Below are 17,775 nucleotides of genomic sequence, written 5' to 3' on the forward strand. Positions count from 1 at the left end.
AGTTTACTGCCAAACAGTTTGGGACAACATGTTAAAAGTAGAATTGAACTAAATTGGACTTATCATTGCCCAGGATATCCTAGCAATGTGATAAATACCCCTCTTCCTTTTTTATTTTCAGAGAAACCAGTAATATATATACTTTTTTATAAAACATTTTTGTTAGTAACACATAAATATGTGTCCATAAATGTCATTAAATATGTCATTTAAATTTTTGTCAATAAATATGTCATTTAAATTAACTGAAAATACTAGTAGAGTCACAGATAAAAAATACTAATTACTTTCAAAATTACCTGAAAAAATTTAGGTTTTATGGAAAGACATAGTAACCTCAGATATGCAGATGACACCACCCTTATGGCAGAAAGTGAAGAAGAACTAAAGAGACTCTTGATGAAAGTGAAAAGGAGAGTGAAACAGCTGGCTTAAAACTCAACATTCAAAAAATAAAGATCAGGGCATCCGGCCCCATCAATTCATGGCAAATAGATGGGGAAACAATAAAAACAATGACAGACTTTATTTTGGGGGGCTCCAAAATCACTACAGATGGTGACTGCAGCCATGAAATTAAAAGACACTTGCTCCTTGGAAGAAAAGCTATGACCAACCTAGACAGCATATTAAAAAGCAGAGACATTACTTTACCAACAAAGGTCCATCTAGTCAAAGCTATTTTTTTTTCCAGTAGTTATGTATGGATGTGAAAGTTGGACTATAAAGAAAGCTGAGCACTGAAGAATTGATACTTTTAAATTGTGGTGTTGGAGAAGACTCTTGAGAGTCCCTTGGACTGAAGGGAGATGAAACCAGTCAATCCTAAAGGAAATCAACCCTGAATATTCATCGGAAGGACTGATGCTGAAGCTGAAGCTCCAATACTTTGGCCACCTGATGGGAAGAAGTGACTCATTGGAAAAGACCCTGATTCTGGGCAAGACTGAAGGCAGGAGGAGAAGGGGATGACAGAGGATGAGATGGCTGGATGGCATCGCCGACTCAATGGATATGAGTCTGAGCAAGCCCCAGGAGTTGGTGATGGACAGGGAGGCCTGGGGTGCTACAGTCCATGGGGTCCCAAAGGATCAGACATGACTGAGTGACTGAACTGAGCTGAACTTACAAAAATTTACCAGCTAAAATTTGTGTGTATATCTGCGTGCACACACTCAGTCACTGCATTGTGTCTGACTCTTTGCAACCCCATGGACTGTAGCCCACCAGATTCCTCTGTCTATGGGGTTTTCCAGGCAAGAATACTAGAGTGGGTTGCCATTCCTTTCTCCAGGGAATCTTCCCAACCCACGGATCAAACCCACATCTTCTGCATCTCCTGCACCAGCAGGCAGATTCTTTACCACTGAGCCACCTGGGAAGCCTAGAAGTTATCTAACCAAAGGCATTCATAGTCTCAAGGAAAATATTGTTCCGCTTTTTTAAATAAAACTATTTTCCTGACCCATCCAAACATAAAAAGAGACACAAAGTGCTATGCAAACCACTAGATTTTTTGTAACCACTGAGATGTATTCCTTCTCTGTATTCATGGCCATCAGCTTCCGTTGGTTTAGGGGCTGAGGTTTTTAAATAGAAAAAGTTATTGGGATAGATCTGTAACTAATTGGGAGGAACACACTCCCATAAGGTGTAGAGGAGAAGGAGGGGCTATATATTAAAATCACTGGAAAAGCTTTATCTTCCATTTAGAGATTCTTAGAAATCTCTACCCATCCTGATGCTAAGCATCCCTAGCTCAGTGAGTCATTGTCACTTCCAGGAGGTTTACGTCTCAGGCAACAGGGTGGTGAACAGACTGAGAGTCTTTGTATTAGATGACCTTCTAGTTTGTTCTTGCCCTGACATTCTATAGTAAATGCTTTTAGAAGAAAATTAATTTCTATTCATGGGCTGTTATTCCCTCAACAATCTTTACAAATCAATTCAGAAAGCAAGCACTCATGCTATTCTTGAAAATAAATCCCTATGCAAGTGAAATCAGATAGTAGAAGGGAATACAATTATTTATTTAGAAGTGTATCTGGGGTTTAGATTTATTTCTTATTGATACACAACAATTCCATCAGTAAATTTCAAGCTTCTGTATTATTCTGCAAATGCACATTTAACTTTCTATTTACATTTTAAAAGCATCACTAAAACATGAGTTTGGGTATTAGAACAATTTTGTCACTGAAAAACTGCATTAACTTATTCCCTTGCTGCTGGGTTTCCAGTGTTGCCATGACTGAATATTAAGGGAGTCTATGTTGTAATATTATTTCATCTCAGCTATTTACAAAATAAAATGTGATATGCAACATTCCTGAGAAAAGGTGATTATAATGAGGAATGCAATAAGGCTGAATCTTCAAAAGTTTCCTAAGTAATAGCTTTCTCTTTTCAGCATAATTTACTGCACGTGTATCTGTGTGTGTGTGTTAATTGCTCAGTCATGTCCAACACTTTGCAACCCCATGAACTGTAGCCCATTAGTCTCCTTAGTCCATGGATTTTCCAGGCAAGGATACTGGAGTGGTTGTATATACATATATATATATATACACACACACACCCACCATGCACACACACACACACACATGCACACACACACAGTGGTGTGCCAATAAAAATTTAGCAATTGGCTCTTCAGGGGGGTTAAGAATGCCTTTATTTAGAGAGTCAGCCAATTTGTGTATCTTAAATATCGCATGGTGGATTTCAAGCTACAATATGAGGTCAAAAAACTCAGATGTACACAACTGGCTCTCATGAGCTAGAATAATTGCTCCAGCACATGGGTGTCCTATGTCTCCACATAAGGCACGGAAATATATCAAACACAGGGACTTCCTTGGTGGTCCAGTGGTTGAGAATCTACCTACCAATGCAGGGACACAGGTTCAGTCCCTGTTCCAGGAAGATTCCACATGCCTCGGAGCAACTAAGCTCATGTGCCACAACTACTGAGCACTCATGCCACAGTTAATGAAGCGCATGCACCCTAGAATCCATGCTGCACAACAAGAGAAGCCACCTCAATGAGAATCCCATGCACTGCAACTAGAGAGTAGTCCCCCCACTCACTGCAACTAGAGAAAGCCCATGGGCATCAATGAAGACCCACTGCAACCAAAAATAAATAATAGCTAGCTAAATAAATAAAAGAATAAAAACACCAAACACAAATATGTCATATAATATGTATCACACATACGATCTCTCAAAATCAAGCCAGGAATATTTTCCTTTAAAATCATGTAGTGGGGAGGTGGTCCTAAGATGGTGGAGGAATAAGACGGGGAGACCACTTTCTCCCCCACAAATTCATCAAAAGAACGTTTAAACGCTGAGTAAATTCCACAAAACAACTTCTGAATGCCGGTAGAGGACATCAGGCACCCAGAAAAGCAGCCCATTGTCTTCGATAAGAGGTAGGAAAAAATATAAAAGACAAAAAAAGAGACAAAAGAGGTAGGGAGGGAGCTCCGTCCCGGGAAGGGAGTTCCATCCTGGGAAGGGAGTCTTGAAAAGAGAGAAGTTTCCAAACACCAGGAAACACTCTCACTGCCAAGTCTGTGGTGAGCCTTGGAAGCACAGAGGCCAAAATAACAGGGAGGAAAAATAAATAAATAATTAAAACCCACAGATTACTTGCCCAATGGTAACTCTCCCAGCAGAGAAGCAGCACAGATGCCTGCATCTGCCACTAGCAAGCGGGGGCTGGGCAGGGAGGCGCAGGCTGCATTGCTTAGAGTAAGGATCGGGCCTGAATGCCTGGAGTGTAATCAGAGCGAACTAACTTGGGCTAGCAAACCAGACTATGGGATAGCTACCATGTGAAAAGCTGTAACATAAGACACCGCCAAGACCTCGCACAGAACAAAGGACGGAACAGAATTAGCCTGCTGCAGACCATTCCCCTCTGGTGGACAGGCCGCCAGAGCTAGAACGGCTGGAAGGGGGCAATTGCAGCCCCAAAGAGCCACTCTCTACCAAACAGCAAGCAGGCTCCTTTGTTAAGACTTCTTGGGGTTCTGGACAGTCATCATCCGCCTGAGAAGGTGCGCCAGTTGTACACCCAGAAAACTGGGCAGCAGGGACAGGAGAGGCGACAAGTCGCAGAGACCGCGCTCGCCGAACACCTGAGCTACTCGGACCTGGAAAGCGAAAGTGAAGGGGCTCTGTCGTGTCTGACTCTTTGTGACCCCATGGACAGTAGACTACCAGGCTTCTCTGTCCATGGGATTTTCCAGGCAAGAATACTGGAGTGGGTTGTCATACTCGGACCTGGGAAGGGCACAAAATGCAGGCCCAACCGAGTCTGCACCTCAGAGGACTCCCCGAGTGCCTGAACCTGAGCGGCTTAGACCTGGGAGGCGCACGCAGCCCGGGGCCGGCCTCAGAGGGTTCCCAGTGGAGCAACCTAGAGCCTGAGCTGTGTGCGCCGTGAGCGGGGGCAGGCCCAGAGTGGCTGAGACACTGCAAGCACACGCCAGTGTTATTTGTTTGCAGTGTTCCTTCCTCCCCACAGCGCGACTAAACAAGTCAGCCTAAAAAAAGTGTCCACCACCGCCCCCCTTGTGTCAGGGTGGAAATCAGACACTGAAGAGACCAGCAAACAGAAGAAGCTAAAACAGAGGGAACCGCCTTGGAAGGGACAGGTGCAATAGATTAAAACCCTGTCCTTAGTACCGACTACATAGGAAGGGGCCCATAGATCTTGAGTAATATAAGCCGGACCAAGGAACTATCCAAAAATGAGCTGACCCAACACTGCCCACAACAACACCAGAGAAAGTCCTAGATATACCTTTACAATTTTTATGATCATTCTTTTTTCTTCTTGTTCTTTTTTTTAACTTTTTATAATTTTTAAGTCCTCTATTACTCCTTTAATTTTCATTTTTATAACCTACTATTACTTTTCAAGACTCTTTTTATCTATTTTTTAAAGACTCTATTTTTAAACTTCATATATATATATTTAATAATTTTTTGTGACTTTGTTTTTTTTTCTTCTTCTTCTTTTCTATAATATTGTATTTTTGAAAATCTAACCTCTACTCTAGATTTTTAATCTTTGCTTTTTGGTAGTTGTTATCAATTTTGTACCTTTAAAAACCCAATCTTCAGTACCCATTTTTACTTGGGAGTGAGATTACAGGCTTGACTGCTCTCTCCTCCTTTGGACTCTCCTTTTTGTCCATCAGGTCGCCTCTGTTTCCTCCCTCCCCCTTCTCTTTACACACTCTGTGAATCTGTGTGTTCCAGACAGTGGCGAACACTTAGGGAACCGATTACTGACTGGATCTGTCTCTCTCTTTTTCCTTTCCCCCTTTTATCCTCCTAGCCACCTCTGTCTCCTTCCTCCCTCTTCTCTTCTCTGTATAACTCCATGAACATCTCTGAGCGGTCCAGACTGTGGAGCGCACATAAGGAAGTGACTACTGGCTAGCTTGCTCTCTCTTCTTTTGATTCCACCTCATCTCATTCGGGTCACCTCTAACTCCCTCCTCCCTCTTCTCCTCTCCATGTAACTCTGTGAACCTCTCTGGGTGTCCCTCACTGTGGAGAAACTTTTCATCTTTAACCTTGATGTTTTATCAATGGTGCTGTATAGAAGGAGAAGTCTTGAGACTACTGTAAAAATAAGACTGAAAACCAGAAGCAGGAGGCTTAAGTCCAAATCCTGAGAACATCAGAGAACTCCTGACTCCAGGGAACATTAATCGACAGGAGCTCATCAAATGCCTCCATGCCTACACTGAAACCAAGCACCACCCAAGGGCCAACAAGTTCCAGAGCAAGACATACCATGCAAATTCTCCAGTAACACAGGAACACAGCCCTGAGCTTCAATATACAGGCTGCCCAAAGTTACCCCAAAACCACTGATATCTCATAACTCATTACTGGACACTTCATTGCACTCCAGAGAGAAGAATCCAGTTCCACCCACCAGAACACCGACACAAGCTTCCCTAACCAAGAAACCTTGACAAGCCACCTATACAACCCCACCCACAGTGAGGAAACTCCACAATAAAGAGAACTCCACAAACTGCCAGAATACAGAAAGCCCACCCAAAATGCAGCAATATAAACAAGATGAAGAGACAGAGGAATACCCAACAGGTAAAGGAACAGGATAAATGCCCACCAAACCAAACAAAAGAGGAAGAGATAGGGAATCTACCTGATAAAGAATTCCAAATAATGATAGTGAAAATGATCTAAAATTTTGAAATAAAAATGGAATCACAGATAAATAGCCTGGAAACAAGGATTGAGAAGATGCAAGAAAGGTTTAACAAGGACCTAGAAGAAATAAAAAAGAGTTAATATATAATGAATAATGCAATAAATGAGATAAAAAACACTCTGGAGGCAACAAATAGAAGAAGCAAGGAAAAGGCAAGAGAGTTCCAGAAAAACATCTATTTCTGCTTTATTGACTATGCCAAAGCCTTTGACTATGTGGATCACAATCAACTGTGGAAAATTCTGAAAGAGATGGGAATACCAGACACCTAACCTGCCTCTTGAGAAATCTGGATGCAGGCCAGGAAGCAACAGTTAGAACTGGACATGGAACAACAGACTGATTCCAAATAGGACAAGGAGTATGTCAAGGCTGTATAATGTTACCCTGCTTATTTAACTTATATGCAGAGTACATCATGAGAAATGCTGGACTGGAAGAAACACAAGCTGGAATCAAGATTGCCAGGAGAAATACCAATAACCTCAGTTATGCAGATGACACCACCCTTATGGCAGAAAGTGAAGAGGAACTAAAAAGCCTCTTGATGAAAGTTAAAAGAGGAGAGCGAAAAAGTTAGCTTAAAGCTCAACATTCAGAAAACGAAGATCATGGCATCTGGTCCCATCACTTCATGGGAAATAAATGGGGAAACAGTGGAAACAGTGTTAGACTTTTTTTGGGGGGGCTCCAAAATCACTGCAGATGGTGATTGCAGCCATTAAATTAAAAGACGCTTACTCCTTGGAAGAAAAGTTATGACCAACCTAGACAGCATATTCAAAAGCAGAGACATTACTTTGCTGACTAAGGTCCGTCTAGTCAAGGCTATGATTTTTCCAGCGGTCATGTATAGATGTGAGAGTTGGACTGTGAAGAAGGCTGAGCGCCAAAGAATTGATGCTTTTGAACTCTTGAGAGTCCCTTGGACTGCAAGGAGATCCAACCAGTCCATTCTGAAGGAGATCAACCCTGGGATTTCTTTGGAAGGAATGATGCTAAAGCTGAAACTCTAGTACTCTGGCCACCTCATGAGAAGAGTTGACTCATTGGAAAAGACTTTGATGCTGAGAGGGATTGGGGGCAGGAGGAGAAGAGGATGACAGAGGATGAGATGGCTGGATGGCATCACTGACTCGATGAACCTGAGTCTGAGTGAACTCCGGGAGCTGGTGATGGACAGGGAGGCCTGGCGTGCTGCGATTCATGGGGTTGCAAAGAGTTGGACATGACTGAGCGACTGAACTGAATTGAACTGAACTGAATGGAGGCAGAAGATAGGATTAGTGAAGTAGAAGATAGAATGGTAGAAATAAATGAATCAGAGAGGGAAAAACAAAAATGAATTAAAAGAAATGAGGACAATCTCAGAGACCTCCAGGACAATATGAAATGCTTCAATATTTGAATCATAGGAGTCCCAGAAGAAGAAGACAAAAAGAAAGACCATGAGAAAATACTTGAGGAGATAATAGTTGAAAACTTCCCTAAAGTGGGAAAGGAAATAATCACCCAAGTCCAAGAAACCCAGAGAGTCCCAAACAGGATAAACTCAAGGCAAAACACCCCAAGACACATATTAATCAAATTAACAAAGATCAAATACAAAGAACAAGTATTAAAAGGAGCAAGGGAAAAATAACAAATAACACACAAGGGGATTCCCATAAGGATAACAGCTGATCTTTCAATAGAAACTCTTCAGGCCAGGAGGGAATGGCAAACATACTTAAAGTGATGAAAAAAAAAAAAAACTTACATCCCAGATTACTGTACTCAGCAAGGATCTCATTCAAATATGAAGGAGAAATCAAAAGCTTTACAGACAAGCAAAAGCTGAGAGAATTCAGCACCACCAAACCAGCTCTCTAACAAATGCTAAAGGATACTCTCTAGACAGGAAACACAAAAAGGGTGTATAAACCCGAATCCCAAACAATAAAGTAAATGGCAACGGGATCATACTTATCAATTATTACCTTAAACCTAAATGGGTTGAATGCCCCAACCAAAAGACAAAGACTGGCTGAATGGATACAAAAACAAGACCGCTATATATGTTGTCTACAAGAGACCCACCTCAAAACAAGGGACACATACAGCCTGAAAGTGAAGGGCTGGGAAAATATATTCCACACAAATAGAGATCAAAAGAAAGCAGGAGTAGCAATACTCATATCAGATAAAATAGACTTTAAAACAAAGGCTGTGAAAAGAGATAAAGAAGGACAATACATAATGATACAAGGATCATTCCAAGAAGATATAACAATTATAAATATATATGCACCCAACATAGGAGCACTGCAATATGTAAGACAAATGCTAATAAGTATGAAAGGGGAAATTAACAATAACACAATAATAGTGGGAGACTTTAATACCCCACTCACACCTATGGATAGATCAACTAAACAGAAAATTAACAAAGAAACACAAACTTTAAATGATACAATATACCAGTTAGACCTAATTGATATCTATAGGACATTTCACCCCAAAACAATGAATTTCACCTTTTTCTCAAGTGCACATGGAACCTTCTCCAGGATAGATCACATCCTGGGCCATAAATCTAACCTTGATGAATTCAAAAATTTGAAATCATTCCAAGCATCTTTTCTGACCATAATGCAGTAAGATTAGATTTCCATTACAGAACCAAAACTATTAAAAATTCCAACACATGGGGGCTGAACAACACACTTCTGAATAACCAACAAATCACAGAAGAAATCAAAATATGCATAGAAATGAATGAAAATAAAAACACAACAACCCAAAACCTGTGGGACACTGTAAAAGCAGTGCTAAGGGGAAAGTTCATAGCAATACAGGCATACCTCAAGAAACAAGCACAAAGTTAAATAAAAAACCTAACTCTACACCTAAAGCAACTAGAAAAGGAAGAAATGTAGAACCCAAGGTTTAGTAGAAGGAAAGAAATCTTAAAAATTAGGGCAGAAATAAATGCAAAAGAAACAAAAGAGACCATAACAAAAATCAACAAAGCAAAAAGCTGGTTCTTTGAAAGGATAAATAAAATTGACAAACCATTAGCCAGACTCATCAAGAAACAAAGGGAGAAAAATCAAATCAATAAAATTAGAAATGAAAATGGAGAGATCACAACAGACAACACGGAAATACAAAGGATCATAAGAGACTACTATCAGCAATTATATGCCAATAAAATGGACAACGTGGAAGAAATGGACAAATTCTCAGAAAAGTACAACTTTCCAAAACTGAACCAGGAAGAAATAGAAAATCTTAACAGACCCATCACAAGCACGGAAATTGAAACTGTAATCAGAAATCTTCCAGCAAACAAAAGCCCAGGTCCAGACAGCTTCACAGCTGAATTTTACCAAAAATTTAGGAAGAGCTAACACCTATCCTACTCTAACTCTTCCAGAAAATTGCAGAGGAAGGTAAACTTCCAAACTCATTCTATGAGGCCACCATCACCCTAATACCAAAACCTGACAAAGATGCCACAAAAAAAGAAAACTACAGGTCAATATCACTGATGAACCTAGATGCAAAAATCCTTAACAAAATTCTAGCAATCAGAATCCAACAACACATTAAAAAGATCATACACCATGACCAAGTGGGCTTTATCCCAGGGATGCAAGGAGTCTTCAATATCCACAAATCAATCAATGTAATTCACCACATTAACAAGTTGAAAAATAAAAGTCATATGATTATCTCAATAGATGCAGAGAAAGCCTTTGACAAAATTCAACATCCATTTATGATAAAAACTCTCCAGAAAGTAGGAATAGAAGGAACATACCTCAACATAATAAAAGCTATATATGACAAACCCACAGCAAGCATTATCCTCAATGGTGAAAAACTGAAAGCATTTCCCCTAAAGTCAGGAACAAGACAAGGATGCCCACTTTCACCACTACTATTCAACATAGTTCTGGAAGTTTTGGCCACAGCAATCAGAGCCGAAAAAGAAATAAAAGGAATCCAAACTGGAAAAGAAGAAGTAAAATTCTCACTGTTTGCAGATGACATGATCCTCTACATAGAAAACCCTAAAGACTCTACCAGAAAATTACTAGAGCTAATCAATGAATATAGTAAAGTTGCAAGATATAAAATCAACACACAGAAATCCCTTGCATTCCTATACACTAATAATGAGAAAATAGAAAAAGAAATTAAGGAAACAATTCCATTCACCATTGCAACGAAAAGAATAAAATACTTAGGAATATATCTACCTAAAGAAACTAAATACCTATATATATAAAACTATAAAACACTGGTGAAAGAAATCAAAGAGGACACTAATAGATGGAGAAATAAACCATGTACATGGATCAGAAGAATCAATATAGTGAAAATGAGTATACTACCCAAAGCAATCTATAGATTCAATGCAATCCCTATCAAGCTACCAGTGGTATTTTTCACAGAGCTAGAACAAATAATTTCACAATTTGTATGGAAATACAAAAAACCTCGAATAGCCAAAGCAATCTTGAGAAAGAAGAATGGAACTGGAGGAATCAACCTGCCTGACTTCAGGCTCTACTACAAAGCCACAGTCATCAACACAGTATGGTACTGGCACAAAGACAGAAATATAGATCAATGGAACAATATAGAAAGCCCAGAGATAAATCCACACACCTATGGACACCGTATCTTCAACAAAGGAGGCAAGAATATACAATGGAGTAAAGACAATCTCTTTAACAAGTGATGCTGGGAAAACTGGTCAAGCACTTTAAAAGAATGAAACTAGATCACTTTCTAACACCCATACACAAAAATAAACTCAAAATGGATTAAAGATCTAAATGTAAGACCAGAAACTATAAAACTCCTAGAGGAGAACATAGGCAAAACACTCTCCGACATAAATCACAGCAGGATCCTCCATGACCCACCTCCCAGAATACTGGAAATAAAAGCAAAAATAAACAAATGGGGACCTAATTAAAATTAAAAGCTTCTGCACAACAAAGGAAACTATAAGCAAGGTGAAAAGAAAGCCTTCAGAATGGGAGAAAATAATAGCAAAGGAAGCAACTGACAAACAACTAATCTCAAAATTAGACAAGCAACTCATGCAGCTCAATTCCAGAAAAATAAACTACACAATCAAAAAATGGGCCAAAGAACTAAATAGACATTTCTCCAAAGAAGACATACAGATGGCTAACAAACACATGAAAAGATGCTCAACATCATTCATTATCAGAGAAATGCAAATCAAGACGACAGTGAGGTATCATCTCACACCAGTCAGAATGGCTGCGATCCAAAAGTCTACAAGCAATAAATGCTGGAGACGGTGTGGAGAAAAGGGAACCCTCTTACACTGTTGGTGGGAATGCAAACTAGTACAGCCACTATGGAGAACAGTGTGGAGATTCCTTTAAAAATTTCAAATAGAACTCCCTTATGACCCAGCAATCCCACTGCTGGGCATACACACTGAGGAAACCAAAATTGAAAGAGACACGTGTACCCCAGTGTTCATCACAGCACTGTTTATAATAGCCAGGACATGGAAACAACCTAGATGTCCATCAGCAGATGAATGGATAAGAAAGCTGTGGTACATATACATAATGGAGTATTACTCAGCCATTAAAAAGAATACATTTGAATCAGTTCTAATGAGGTGGATGAAACTGGAGCCGATTATACAAAGTGAAGTAAGCCAGAAAGAAAAACACCAATACAGTATACTAACGCATATATACGGAATTTAGAAAGACCATAATGATAACCCTGTATGTGAGACAGCAAAAGAGACACAGATGTATAGAACAGTGTTTTGGACTCTGTGGGAGAGGGCGAGGGTGGGATGATTTGGGAAAATGGCATTGAAACATGTAAAATATCATATAAGGAACAAATCGCCAGTCTAGGTTCGATGCAGGGTGCAGGATGCTTGGGGCTGGTGTACTGGGATGACCCAGAGGGATGGTGTGTGGCGGGGGGGAGATGGGGGGGGGGTTCGGGATTGGGAACACATGTACACCTGTGGCGGATTCATGTTGCTGTGTGGCAAAACCAATATAATATTGTAAAGTAAAAAAATAATAATAATAATATTTTTTCAAAAAGGAAAAATAAATAAATAAAAGTTTAAAGTAAAAAAAAAAAAAAGAAAATCATGTAGTGAAAGACCGAATCCACAATCATTTTAACTATAAATTGCTTAAGCTAGTCCACTACAGTTTAGAGCAGGTGTAGAAGGTAGCTAATTTAGTATTGTTACAGGTATTTGGAATGGGTAAAAAGTATTTTGGCCTTCTTATGTGCACAAAGAGCCTAAGGGGAATACTTTATTATTAATCACTAGCACATTAAACTAAATGGGCATGCAAAAAAATTTCAGGACTATATATGTCCCAAAGTGAATAAATTAAAAAAAAAAACAAAACACCTGAAAGCATGTGCAAAGCTTTATCTGAAGCATGAGCAAATGCCAGAAGCAACAATTTGTGTACTTGATACTCGGTTCATTTACCTTCATGATGATTAATAGGTGAATAAATATTAACTGGCATAAGAACATACTGAATTGCATACTGTCTCAAAACTATAATCCTGTCTTGAATTGTATCTTTGGGAGATCACCAAGAAACATGTTGAGGAAAGACCTGAGCATCAATTTTGAAATTAATAAATATTTAACAAGCTACTATTATGTGTAAATTGCTCAGTCCTGTCTGACTCTTTGCAACTCCATGGACTATAGTCCATGGAATTCTCTAGGCCAGAATACTGGAGTGGGTAGCCTTTCCCTTCTCCAGGGGTTCTTCCCAACCCAGGGATCGAACCCATGTCACCCACGTAGCAGGCAGATTATTTACCGCTGAGCCACCAGGGAAGCCCTTCTCTGGTGGCTCAGAGGTTAAAGCGCCTGCCTGTAATGTGGGAGACCTGGGTTCAATCTCTGGGTTGGGAAGATACCCTGGAGAAGGGAAGGGCTACCCACTCCAGTATTCTTGCCTGGAGAATCCCATGGACAGAGGAGCCTGGTGGGCTATAATCCACGGGGTCGCAAAGAGTCAGACATGACTGAGCGACTTCACTCACTCATTATGTGTAAGGGACAGTACTCTGGCACCGCAGGGTACACAAAGTGAATATATACAATCTTTTTCTCAATGAATTTACAATCAAAAAGGGTAATAAGACAATGTGTAAAATACAAGTACTAGTAGGACCCATAGGAAAGAAAGATCTTATTCTTTGGGAAGATATGAAAAGTCTTTTGGGATAGATATGAAAAATATTTGGGGACAAGGAGGTAATAAAAGAACACTTCTGAATGGGCAGAAAGGTGGGGAGCCAGTCAAGTAAGGCAGTGACAATGCAGGACCCTAGAATGGGTACAGTATCAAAAGTGGGAAAATGTGGAATGTATTTCAGAGGGCTGTCTGTGTCAGTGAGAGGTTACTAGACTTAAATTATAAGTGATGCAAAGCTATTGGAGGCACTGATCAGTAAAATGATTGCTCAACCTATAGTTTTGAAAGATCAACAGGTCAAGACTGAAGTATGGAAAATTATTTCAAGAAAACTTTAATCATAATGGTGTTAACATAAAGGGATGGTAGCAATTAGATGTAAGACATCTAGCAAGCAAAATGTTTAGGATGCAAAGAGTGACTGACAGTCATAATGTGGGTATAGAGTGAAAGGTCAGTTATGGGTTTCAGGCTGGGAGGCTGAGAAAAATAGAGTTGCCATTAATAGAAATGGGAAAGCTGAGACAAAATTTACTGCTGAATGGGTGAATCTAAATGGAGAGGATGTGTTTGGTTTTAAACAAATGGAATCTGAATTGGCAGCATCTCATGCATCCTGGCCCAGTATCCTAATTTCTTTATGACTAGGTTACACTCATCATTACATAATTTGGCAGAATGAATTTATTTCACAGTCATTCCAGAAATAACAAACTACTTTGTAAACTAGGCTTCAGCTTTATTTACCTTAGACATATTTCCTACAAACTTAAAAATAATTACCTGGCCAAGACTCAGGTTCATCTATTCAGAGCAAGTAGAAATTGTGTCAATAACCTTAGATATTATTCAAGAAAATGATCCAACCCTTGGGATTAGTGCAAAAAAAAATGAGCATATAACCTTTTAATATCATACTTGAGCATTTTTAATAGGCCCCCTCCTAACGGTCATCTGACTGTTTTGTGGGACATAACTTTTTGACTTAATATTCTCAATAGATTAGGATCCAGATATTCTATAACATTGTAAACTTGTAGAAAACGGATAAAGTAAAACTCTTTTCTTTTTCTGCCTAGTAGAAAAGACAACCTCAAAGATAGGTTTGGTTGCTGTGTAGGACATTTGCAGGTTTTGATTTAATTTGGTAATCTTATCTCAGTGTTCTTTTTTCCATAGACTACCTAATCTTAATTTCTCATATCTTCACTGAACTTTGTCATCCTGTCATTTCCCTCATTAAGGAGCTAAAAGAAACTTTACATGTACTCACTTTCTCTTTGCAATAAAAATAATGGCTTTAATGATTAAAGAATTACACTTTGATTATATACAAACTTTGTTCCTTTACCAAACATGCAAGCCTTTCTTATGGCAGACTACTGATCCCATCCCTTTAATAATTCATTGATCTCACTTGTACCATCGCTAATTCCGTTCTGCCTTCCCTGAGCTCTACAGTTTGCCTTAAAGGAATCATGGGAATAAGAAGATTTTTGTAGAAGTGTTGTGAATTGGAAAGCAAATTGTGTATTTTTATGCCAGCACAGATTAGCTGTTGTAAAGACCTGGTCGGGGTTGAGGGGAAAGTGGAGGAAACAAGCAGAAGATGGGTATCCTGGAGTGGATAGCATAATTCTGAGCTCTTTGCAAAAAAGAAAGGAGATAGTGAATGGATTTCCCTGGTGGTCCAGTGGTTAAGAATCTGGCTTGCAATGCAGGGGGTAGGGATTTGATCCCTGGTTGGGGCACTAAGATCGAATATTGCCACGGGACAATTAAATCCATGTGCTGCTGCTACTGAGCCCATTCAGCACAACTAGAGGGTTCTTCTGCAGCAACAAAAGATTCTACATGTTGCAATGAAGATCCTGTGTGCTGCAAATAAGACCTGATGCAGAAAGAAACAATTTTTTAAAGAAAGATGAATAGAGGGTGGGATGATTTGGGAGAATGGCATTGAAACATGTATAATATCATATATGAAACGAATCGCCAGTCCAAGTTCGATGCAGGATACTGGATGCTTGGGGCTGGTGCACTGAGACGACCCAGAGGGATGGTACGGGGAGGGAGGAGGGAGGGGGGTTCAGGATGGGGAACACGAGTACACCTGTGGCGAATTCATGTTGATGTATGACAAAACCAATACAATATTGTAAAGTAAAAATAAAATAAAATGTGTCTTACCGTTTCAAAAAAAGAAAAAAGAAAGATAAATAGAAGAAACTGTGAAATTTGTCCTGTGCCATCTTGAAATGGGGCTTCCCTGGTGCCTCAGTGGTAAAGAATCTGCCTGCAATTCAGGAGACCCAGGTTTGAGCCCTGGCTTGGAAAGATCCCCTGGAGAAGGAAATGGCAATCCACTCCAGTATTCTTGCCTGGAGAATTCCAGGGACAGAGAAGCCTAGCGGGCTACAGTCCATGGGATTGCAAACAGTCGGACACAACTAGGCAACTTTCACTTTCACATCTTGAAATAGGGCTTCCTAGATGGTGCTAGAGGTAAAGAAAGAATCTGAACCTGCTTGCAATGCAGGAGAAATGGGTTCAATCCCTGGGCCGGAAAGATCCCCTGGAGAGGAGAATGGCAACTCACTCCCATATTGCCTGGAGAATTCCATGGATAAAGAGGCCTGGCAGGCCTCTTCCCTGGATTCTGGTATTTCAACATCTTAATGATTATAGGAAAAAGTACTCTGGTCATAATGATAATTCTTAAGTTAGGGAGTCTTTATGCCTTAGCAGGTGGCATCTTGCTGTTGGATTCAGTCTCTGGGCTCTTTAGTCAGCAGCAGATAGAACAGGCAGGTAAGTAAGAAGCAGCTTCTACAGACTTGTATCAATATAGAGGCTGGGTTGGATAAATCGGGTGGGCAGACAACCAACTTCGATGATTCCTTTAACCTTCTTTGATGAAAGGAAAGACTTGACATAGAATTGGACATTTCCCTAAGTCTAGAAGTGAGAAAAACGTCATAACTGAACAGCATCAGTTTAGGTATCATAGTAGTTGTGGGTTGCAAACTTAAAGAGTAATATCAGCAGGAAGAATTGATTCACTCATCCTATTTTGTTTCCCGAAATGATTTAAATTGCATGGGAAAAATTATATATCAAAAGTAGGACACCAAATCTACTTTTCTCTAAGGTAATAATTTGCAGCCTACGGTTTTGTCAGCATGATCTGAGTGTTGTTTAAAGCTGATGATGAAGACATTACATTATTTAAAACTATTTCTATATTCTCTTTCATGGGTCTTAGGAAAAATATATTGGCATTAAAAAGTGTAAGTAAATTATCTCAAGTCATCCTAAAGCTCATTGGTGAGCTCAGGAAAATATGTGTATTACATGTGTGTGTTATGCACCGAACCCATATCTCCGAACCGACCGAGAGAAAGCAAGTCCACCTCAGTAATGCAAAAAGGCAGGAAGAGAGTTTATTTCTAGTGCACTAGGGTCCGAGCCTCATCCAACACAGCGGAATCCGACAGGGACCCCGAACAAAGGGATATGGCGGCTTATATACTGTCAGTTCTTTGTCTCAGTTACAGGAGTAGCTGGCGTTACCTGATTGGACAAGTAGGATGAGCTCATACATTGCCTTCCTGGTTTTTACGCCTATAGAAATTTTCTCCTTATTTGGTCAAGGAATGTTCCCTTTTCAGCAAAACAGGAAAGGTGACTCAAGTCCCTGGCTCTACGCACCTCGTTGAGCCACCTCGTCTGCCTAACAGTGTGCACACTAAGTTGCTTCAGTTGTATACAACTCTTTGTAACCCTATGGACTGTGGCCCACCAGGCTCCTCTGTCAATGGGATTCTCCAGGCAAGGATAGGGAGTGGGTTGTCATGCCCTCCTCCAGGGGATCGTCCCAATCCAGGGATTGAACCTGTGTCTCTTATGTCTCCCAGGTTGGCAGGCAGGATTTTTGTTGTTGTTGTTTTTGTTGTTGTTGTTGTTTTTGTTGTTGTTGTTTGCCACTGGGAAGCCCATGCATATGTACCAATGTGTGTTATATTTTGTAGATTACAAATGGAAAGATTTTTCTGTACTGACTTTAAGTGGACCCCATTGTGGTTAAGGCTTCAACTACTATCACATCAACCTTAGGAAGAGTAAACATTAGAGTGAATGAAGGAAAAGGTTTTGGCTGGAGGGATTCCTGAACTCCACACTGATTTGGTGGTCAAGAGGGCATTATGGCTCTGAATTTTGATGAGGAGCTGCTGCTGCTGCCAAGCCACTCTTTAATCAGCTTAT

General features: G+C 40.0%; 1 protein-coding gene across 9 annotated transcripts in view; it reads right to left on the reverse strand.

Annotated features, from left to right (window-relative positions):
* MAPK10 (mitogen-activated protein kinase 10) overlaps positions 1-17,775 on the reverse strand; it is a 379,167-nt gene that overhangs the window by 10,210 nt on the left and 351,182 nt on the right. The window lies entirely within an intron of this gene.

The sequence above is a fragment of the Capra hircus genome, chromosome 6 (assembly GCF_001704415.2).
Source record: "Capra hircus breed San Clemente chromosome 6, ASM170441v1, whole genome shotgun sequence".
Taxonomy (NCBI): Eukaryota; Metazoa; Chordata; class Mammalia; order Artiodactyla; family Bovidae; genus Capra; species Capra hircus.